The sequence below is a fragment of the Agrilus planipennis genome, unplaced genomic scaffold (genome assembly GCF_000699045.2).
Source record: "Agrilus planipennis isolate EAB-ADULT unplaced genomic scaffold, Apla_2.0 scaffold83, whole genome shotgun sequence".
NCBI classification, from domain to species: Eukaryota; Metazoa; Arthropoda; class Insecta; order Coleoptera; family Buprestidae; genus Agrilus; species Agrilus planipennis.
The window spans coordinates 1,222,030-1,231,963 of record NW_020438895.1 but is presented as its reverse complement, the minus strand read 5'-3'; the positions used below and the strand labels follow the sequence as shown (position 1 = coordinate 1,231,963).

Genomic DNA, 9,934 nt, shown 5'->3' with positions numbered 1-9,934 from the left:
CGGGGGCCGATTTGAATATGTAAGTACTTACACACGGTAAATTATAAAATTTTGTCTTATTATGCTCAGTTACAAACAGAAATTGTGTATTTAATCCTTATAGTAAAATGTTCGGGGTGTTCGTTATCAGGAAAGAGAATGGAAAGCTGTTATTTGTACAGATAAGAAAAAAAAACACGTAACAGTTTAAAAATTATTACAACCATTTGTTTTCACTGCAATAATATAAGCAAAAACGAAATATGAATTAAAAACTTTCACAGAACATATATAAGTACAGGTCAGACGAACGAAACTGGCGAGCGGTCGCGCAGGTACTTGCCCATTTATGGCTTATTTGGGTAAATCACTCGGAATCGATACACAAATGAGCTTTTATTAAGTTAATTTTTTCAGTCTAATTTTGTAAACCAATCTCTACTTTTAAATATTTAATTTGCGCCCCTGATGGGAATACTGAAGAAAGAGGGCTGCAATTGTTATAACAAAAACTGCCTACTTTTGTTATCGCGCTCCATATCATTTCCGCCAGCTTCGAGCGTCAAGCCTGTACCTAATTGTTTTTTAATTGTTTTGTTTCCTTGTCAACAGAAGTGTACTTAAACTTCGATTTTTATAAGAAACACTTGTCGTTTAATCATTTTGTTAATTAACAATGTGATAATTTTCTGACTTAATGAATACCAAGTTTTCTGTACAAATACCAGTTTCTGCCAAATTTCCTCGCTTTTAATTATTAATTACAAAAACGAGCATCCTACATATATATAATATATAAGTAGAATAAGAGAAAACGGAAATAATTTTTCTTGACCATTTGAAAATAGATTTTCTTCGTTATTTTCCCTTGCTAGCTACAGTCACACTTTTATACCTTGCTAATTGTAAGTTTTTTAGTACATAGTACATAGATGCTTAGTGAACAAATGTTCCAAATATGCAGGGTTGTCATTGAAAACTTGGCGAACTTAACAACAGAATCCCATTTGCCTGTAAAGCGTGTACCTAAGACACTTTTTCGCCGTTTCATGTGGAAAGTTTTAAAATTCACAAACCCCCTCAAAGTAACAAAATTTGGAAAGGGTGGATTGTTAATACGATCTTGTTTACTATTTTTACTCATATTATATAACCTGTAATCTATTACAATCAATAATGTATTTAACAAGCAAAATTTTCGGGAAAATATAAGAGTCTGGTATTGATTGAAGTAATTTTACATCAGATCAATTTGTACAACGAACCAAACGATTGTCAGGTGTGTCTTCTGTCTCTTTCTCCATTTTTCTCTTATCTATTTAAGTACCAACTGTACTCAAAGCAGCGATAGTTCCAATTATCGCACTTACTTAGCGAAAAGATGTTGCATTTCAAAAATATTTTGAACCCCATAAGGCCAATTTCCATCATTCTTATCAAGTAACCCTTTTCTCATAATGTTAAGTATAGAGGTAAGTTAGAATGACATGAACTTTGGCTTTAGATNTCATGTACCTACGAGATATTACTAATCATTATTATTTTTACAAAGTCATTTTGCTGGTCTTTTGTATTTTAATTAACTTTTTACACTACAATTATAATGTATAAATAAATAAATAGTGAATACATAATACTAACGTAATTGGTATAATGTATGTACATTGAACAATACATACCTACATGTAAAGTACATAAGTACTGCAATGTTATCAGGATATGAGCTAAAATTAGTGCTCAATAGAATACATAATCTATTAAATTTCGAAGTTTTAACATTCATCTCATGTCTTTTACACTGTAATAGCGTTTAAGAAAATGAATAAATCCAATTCAAAAAGAACGGAAAATATATTTAATGCTTTTACGACATAATGCTTATATACTATCCCTTTGCTAACCACTTATTGATTTGGATTTATTTTAGACAGTTTGTTTGGCTTTCTTGTTCATATAAAACTTTATAAAAGGATATTACAAATAAAGTTAACTATAATGCATATCTATTTCAAATTTGTTTCGTATCTTTCTCTTTATTTACAGCCAAATCAATCAAATAGTAGGTACAATTACGAATTAGGAATCGAAATTTTTCGTATTTAAGTATTCATGTATTTGTTTACAATTTCATTTGAATATCCCAAAAACTATCCCATATTTGAATATTTGTAAAGATTCAAGTATTTCGACAAACCCTTGATAAAAAATAATGGAATTTGAGTATTTAAATATATGGATACTTATTTAAATATCCGAATATTTAAATTTCAAACAATTGCTTTCGGGAATTTAAATGAATTGAATACAATTTAAAGTCATACATTGTATACGTTAGTCGCAGTTTCCGGCTGGTTTATTTCGATCTTGGACCATTTCCTGAATCTCAGTTTTCCATGGACTTCGGTCACGAAAGCTGATTCTAACATTCCAAATTAACTTTTTTCAACTTTGTTCTTCCTCAATCTTTTGACATAGGAAGTGTGTTAAAGATCAAAGAACTAAAAAAGAAAGCAATTGTAACAGTCCACAGAATTTTATGCAAAACCTTTTTAATTAATTTTAAAATTGCATTCTTTTCTTGTTTTTCAATTCAAATATGCAGTTCCACAAAAATTGCATCGTCAATAACTTGACTAAAACGATATTAAAATGCTTTTGTCCTCATTGCTCTCTAAATCTTAAACTCTAATCAAACATTACTCCTTTATAAATAATCCTCAAAATTCAAAGTTTGAAACTAAGTAGATTGTTACAAAATTGGTGGCCCAAACCTTGTATATCAAGTTTGTTCTATGACATCTATTGAAAGATAGTAAATATTTAAAGTTTCAGCTTTGTACATTATAAAAATCTGTAAATGTTTGATAAAGAACCTTGAAAATGTCAAATCTTTGATAAGCAAGCCTGAACAGCACATCGAATGCTCAGTTGTCGGCGATGTTCGAGCGGTGAGGTCATTTATTTCTGTTGTGCTTTAAAGCTTGAATAAAATCGTACTACCGATAAATTTAAAGTTATTTTTAATATAGAGTGCATCGCAGAGCTTTTACGTTTTTAATTACTACATGTGCAGGATTATAAGGATCTTCAATTATCGTCCGGGGGCCGATTTGAATATGTAAGTACTTACACACGGTAAATTATAAAATTTTGTCTTATTATGCTCAGTTACAAACAGAAATTGTGTATTTAATCCTTATAGTAAAATGTTTAATAAATAACATTAGTTTTATTCATAAAAACATTTGATAAATCAGATTAAATTGAGAAGTTATATCGTGGGTTGTGATTTGTAACTGTGCGCAAAAAGGACATTAAGGATTCAACGTCCTTTCTTTGTTTTTCTGTAAGATGCGTGTATGACTACGTACGTGATACAGTACATTTAAAAATAAATTTTAGTGCAAATAAAAAATTGGGTGATTCAAAGTAATAAAATACCTATTGTCCTTGACTGCTCAATCATTAGCTTGTATTAAATAAATACACTGAGGATTAATAATTAAATAATTTACATTTTATTGTTACGTTTTATTGATGATTTAGTATTCGCATATAAAAATATGTTAGTAATTTAATTTTTTCTTAAATAAAATTATTAAAAGAGAATGCTGTTTTAACAAGTTTTATTTACTTTGTCTTTTATTTGCTTGTCTTTCTTACTTTTATTAAAATTACAAATTTAAAAGCAAAAGTTTCAATGGAATTTTTCTTATTTAATAGCTTCCAATTCAATTTATTCTGAACTCATTTTTATTAAACAATCATCCAACTTATACTTACTAAAAATACACGTGTCTGAAAATATATGGTCCACAATTTAACCATATTATTGTTTTACTCACTATCTCTATTATGATTTTGAATGTTCTTTAAAAATTTGAACGTCTATATTTAATACTCCAGTACATGCAAGTTTCATCTTATACGTAAAATTAATTTGCAACAACACCGTTAGTCAATAATTTATTATTTGAGAATTAATTATAGCACAAATTAATCCATCTACAATTTTTTATTTTCACCTTGCTAATACATTCAAATGTTTCTTTTATTTCACATACCCTAGCTCATTGCCCCCATAACAAATCCTTCATACCTTCTCAGATCGCCCTTTACATTTCCAACATCTTATTTTCACTATTTTTCCTGCCACGTCCATTTATTTAATTGCTCTTGATTCAGCTTTAATTCTCTTAAAGCTTTCTCCCTTTCTTTATCGTATCCACTTCTTTTATATTAATTTTTAAGATTCCCGTTCTCCATACGTCTCTTCTGATATTCCCCTCTTGTAACTTTTCCAATTTCATTTCATATTTAACTAGGTACTCTCTTTCTTGTTTCCTCCGTCATCTTACCATATTTTAACTATATCCTAACCAAATAATCCGGTGCATATCTATTCAATTTAAATCCATATACCTATATGTTCTCCACTTGTTTCTGCTCATTCCACTCTCATATTTTTAGTGTCTTTAGATGGGTATTACTTAAATACCAAAAAAACACTAATAATAACAAATAACAATTTATAATAACCAGAACAAAACGAAAACACAAGTAACAAAAAGCACAAAGGGTGAAACAAACAAACGAGAACAAGGTAACAGAAAGAACAAGATAATACAACAATAACAATAACAATAACAAAGACAACAAAAATGAAACAATGTAGCAAATAGGCAAAGGCACTTACGAAAGGTGGTAGTAGTGGTAGACGAGAGACTGTCCTGAGATATGAAATTTGGGAGTATTTATAGTATAGGATTGTTAGTAATTTTGATAGAATGTTCTAGAAGGAAAAGTAGTGAGAGAGAGGGTGAAGACACTAGTTTATAGGAATACATAGAATTAGACAGTACAGAATTCAAAAGAAAGCAATTAAGGGTAAAACCAGATATTAGTATGGGAGTGCATGCAGGTATGGTTGAAGTTGGATTTCCAGGTAAAAGTGATTGAAAGGACAATAGAGTTTAGACTGAAAGGAAATATTACTTGAAATGAAATATTAATTGAAATGAAATAAAATTAGAAAAAATATTTACACACACGCACACAAAAAAAATAATAAGTGTTATTTCGCCACATATTTAATACTAATAATTGCATGAAACAAACTTTTCGTCCTATCCCAATCGTTTTTATACACACTTTACTCTATCCCCTACTTCTCCCTAATGAAGCAATTTGTGCATTTATTTGTATTTTATCACTATTATTCTGCTCCATTACATATCCCAAATATGCATACTTCTTCACCTTTTTTATTAGTTCCTCTTTCCAACTTAACTCTCAATATGCTTTGTCTAACTAATGTTCAACTTCAATCCTTTTCTTTCTAAATACGTTTCTAGAACTTTCATCATTTCCTTCAATGCATTTATCATCTCACTACAATCATCCCAATCTTTACTTTTCCTCATACACCCACATTTCACCACTTTTTATTTTTTTTTCCATCTCCCTTCTATTCTCCCTTACCTTAACTACGTCATTCATATCCTTTCAATTATTTACTAATTTCCCTTATCCTTTTCTATGTATTCTCTATATTTCATCCTTTATCTATTCATTCACTGCATTTCTCTATCTATCGTTTTAATTTGTGTTTTAAAATTTAAATAATAAACACAAACTTCGTCAAATAACAACCAACTCAGTTACTGATTATTGTATTAAAATCTAATGATTTCTTGGGGTATCACGGCGAAGTTGGAGGTTGGAGCTACAGGGACTTCGGGATAACATATAATGCGCGCGTCAGTTTTCGTTCTTGTGTTTTNTAAAATACTTTTTGAAGTTTTATTGATCATAGAAACATATTTTTTGCCTCCAGATTAAAATTGTCTTTCTTAACGTTAAAGGTCGCTCTGATAAGCAAATGTTTTCTAACGAGTGTCTTTTTACCGTTAAAAAATTGAAGAAAAGACCAATGGAGTAAATTTTCATTTTTGAATAATTGAGATCTTTTTATGTGGTACCATTGTTAGGTGCAATAAATAATTATTTTTGCTGATTTTTTTGCATTTTCCGATAGTTTAGTGCATCAAATTCGATAAACGACTTCGTAAAGATATTCATATTATTGCTATTAACAACAGCTAGTGGAAAAATAATTATAACAGCTCGAGTTGGCAAGACGAATTTTACATACTTTTACAGCTTTTTATTCATCTTTCGGAATTTTACTTGACCCACGTAATTGTGTGACGTGTCGATGTGTCACAGTTGTTATCTGCCTCTCTGCCTGGTACGATTTTGAAGTTAACAATATGTTACCTGTAATATATATGAGGCTTAAGCGGCGATAATAAAATAATTATTTATTGCAAGAAAATGTATGGTGAAATGCGATTGCCTTCTGGAAATTTCTAGCATTGAACTTGGGCTTTTTCTGGAGCTTTTTTATACTTCAGCTTGTAAGTTAATTAGTGAATCCATAAAACAATTCCGTTGATTATATAATTACCAATTAGGAAACGCTACATTAGAAGTAATATCAAATATTTATAATACCGAAAGATCCACTGTGTAAGAAAATTGTATACAAGCCTTTTTCTAACCGTGAAGGGGCCCCAAGCCTACGTCAACAGTAATTTCGAGACACTCCTTTGTAAATTTATCCTTTGATATACTTTTTTTTGATAAGAATCTATCTTATGGCCTTACTGTTTTATGCTTTTTATGTTTTTTAATAAGATAGGTTGGTAGGACACCTAAGGCAGGAAGGGCTAGTCAGAAAAGTAGAGTAAGGGTAGACCTAGATTCTAGTTTTAGGGAAATGCGAAGATTAGGTCAGAGTAGGAAAGGGTGGAAATACTTGTCCAACCAGTCTTAGGACTGACGAACTTATGAAAATGATGATGATGCTTTTTTTAACTAATTAACATTTACTACTGTAAATTTAAATTTGAAATATTTAATTGGTTGGTTCTAAAAATTTCATTTTTATAATGGAATTATCTAAGTTAAAAATATTTTCACCATACGTAATTTATGAAAGCTTCATTGTAATTTTCCATCAATTTGGACAAANTTTAATTTTCTACATTTACTTAAGTATAAAATATTTTTTAAGAAAACCTTGCAGGCATTTACTCATTTTTAAAATATTGGAGTTTTTCTAAACTAATAGTGGTGTTTGCATTGTATCATCAGCTGCGATGATTAAGTATGATTTTTCTATTTGAAATGATTGAGATATAGTTTTTCTATCTGTATGTTATAATTTCTTCAGTTTAGCAACAAATAATTCTTCTATATGCTTCCTTATTTATCTTTGTCACCCGTTTCAATTGGAAAAAAAGACACTGATGCCAAAATAGTTTGTTTACCGTGAAAGAACAGAGCCAAAATAGGGTTGCAAATAATTTTATTAATGTAAAATCACCATCAATCATTTTATATCAAAATATTTACTAACTTAACGACTAAATTATTGGTAATATTTTTTTTGCGTTTCAGATTCAATGGTGACGATTATTTTGTGAAATTCAAGAATGTCCTTGTATCATGATGGAGTTCCACCACTTTCACTAAGGGTATTAAATTGGATCCTTTTGGTGTCATAACCCGTACGAATTTACCCCCTACCAGTTCGTCTAGGTACGCTTAATTATTCTCTACCCTTTGAACATTTTATTTATTTATTTATTCAAACTAGATTACACTACAACCTATAGAGATAGACAAAGCTAACCGCAAACAGAATTTGCCTTCTTAAAACTAAAACTTAATAACCAAATTATTGTTATTATTTGTTTTTGTGTTTCAGTTTCAATGGTGATTAATTTGTTTCAAAATTCAAGGATGTCCTTATATCATGATGGGGGTTCCACCACTTTCCACTAAGGGTAACAAAATGGATCGTTTTGGCTTCATTGAATCCTGCCCTCCACCAATTCGTCTAGGTACTTTTAATTATTATCTACTCATTGAAACATTTGAACATTTAATTTATTTGTTTATTTAAACTACATTACACATCATAACCCATAGCGATAGACAAAGATAACAACACATGATTTGACTCTTTAAGTATATACAATAATATTTTTTTTTGTGTTTCAGCTTCAATGGTGATGATTGTCTATCAAAATTCAGAACATATAGTTGTATCATGATGGCGTTCCACCACTTCCACTAAGAGTGATAAAATGGGTCATTTTGGTGACATAACTGATAGGAATTTACTACCTACCAATTCGTCTGGGTATGTTTAAATTGAAACCTCTGATTGTTTAAGTTCAATTTATTTATATATTTAGTAATGCCACATTGCACCTCAACTTATAGGGGTAGACCAAGCTACCTGTACATAAAATTTGACGTCTTAAAACTAAAACTTAACTACTAAATTATTGAAATTTTTTTTTTATGTTTCAGCTTCAATGGTGATGAGTGTCTCTCAAAATTCAAAAGATATCGTTGTATCATGTTGGAGTTCCACCACTTCCTCTGAGGGTAATAAAATGGGTCATTTTGGTGTCATTACTCATAGGAATTTGCCACCTACCAATTTGTCTGGGTATGTTTAATTATTCTGTAGTTATTGAAACTTCTGATCGTTTAAGTTCAATTTATTTGTTTACTTATTAATGTCATATTATCTCTCAACTTATAGAGGTAGACAAAGCTACCTGTACATAGGATTTGACGTCTTAAAACTAAAACTTAACTACTAAATTATTGAAATTATTTTTTTTATGTTTCAGCTTCAATGGTGATGAGTGTCTCTCAAAATTCAAAAGATATCGTTGTATCATGTTGGAGTTCCACCACTTCCTCTGAGGGTAATAAAATGGATCATTTTGGTGTCATTACTCATAGGAATTTGCCACCTACCAATTTGTCTGGGTATGTTTAATTATTCTGTAGTTATTGAAACTTCTGATCGTTTAAGTTCAATTTATTTGTTTACTTATTAATGTCATATTATCTCTCAACTTATAGAGGTAGACAAAGCTACCTGTACATAGGATTTGACGTCTTAAAACTAAAACTTAACTACTAAATTATTGAAATTATTTTTTTTATGTTTCAGCTTCAATGGTGATGAGTGTCTCTCAAAATTCAAAAGATATCGTTGTATCATGTTGGAGTTCCACCACTTCCTCTGAGGGTAATAAAATGGATCATTTTGGTGCCATTACTCATAGGAATTTGCCACCTACCAATTTGTCTGGGTATGTTTAATTATTCTTTAGTTATTGAAACTTCTGATTGTTTAAATTCAATTTATTTATTTATTTAATAATGTCATATTATCTCTGAACTTATAGGGGTAGACAAAGCTACCTGTACATAGGATTTGACTTCTTAAAATTAAAACTTAACTACTAAGTTATTTAAATTATTTTTTTTGTGTTTCAGCTTCAGTGGTAATGAGTGTCTTTCGAAATTCGAATGATATCGTTGTATCACGTTGGAGTTCCACCACTTTCATTGAGGGCAATGGAATGGGTCATTTTGGTGTCATACTCATAGGAATTTGCCACCTACCAATTCGTCTGGGTATGTTTAATTATTCCCTAGTTATTGAAACTTCTGATTGTTTAAATTCAATTTATTTATTTATTTAATAATGTCATATTATCTCTCAACTTATAGAGGTAGACAAAGCTACCTGTACATAGGATTTGACTTTTTAAAACTAAAACTTAACTATTAAATTATGGGAATTATTTTTTTTTGTGTTTCAGCTTCAGTGGTGATTGGTGTCTTCAATAATTCAAGGATGTTCTTGTATCATGATGGAATTCCACCACTTTCATTGAGGGCAATGGAATGGGTCATTTTGGTGTAATACTCATAGGAATTTGCAACCTACCAATTCGTCTGGGTATGTTTAATTATTCTTTAGTTATTGAAACTTCTGATTGTTTAAATTCAATTTATTTATTTATTTAATAATGTCATATTATCTCTCAACTTATAGAGGTAGACAAAGCTACCT

General features: G+C 30.0%; 1 long non-coding RNA gene across 5 annotated transcripts; it reads left to right on the top strand.

Annotated features, from left to right (window-relative positions):
- On the top strand, nucleotides 1–9,814 carry LOC108734290. 5 transcript variants are annotated; one of them, XR_003230850.1, is made up of 9 exons: nucleotides 2,806–3,097; nucleotides 7,444–7,584; nucleotides 7,754–7,889; nucleotides 8,050–8,191; nucleotides 8,365–8,506; nucleotides 8,694–8,835; nucleotides 9,023–9,164; nucleotides 9,352–9,492; nucleotides 9,681–9,814. It is a non-coding gene; the product is annotated as an uncharacterized LOC108734290 (long non-coding RNA). The 5 variants fall into 5 exon arrangements; XR_003230852.1 differs by lacking the exons at nucleotides 2,806–3,097; nucleotides 9,352–9,492 and adding an exon at nucleotides 1–19; XR_003230851.1 differs by lacking the exon at nucleotides 9,352–9,492 and having other exon boundaries at nucleotides 7,788–7,889.
- Nucleotides 9,815–9,934: the final 120 nt, after the last annotated feature.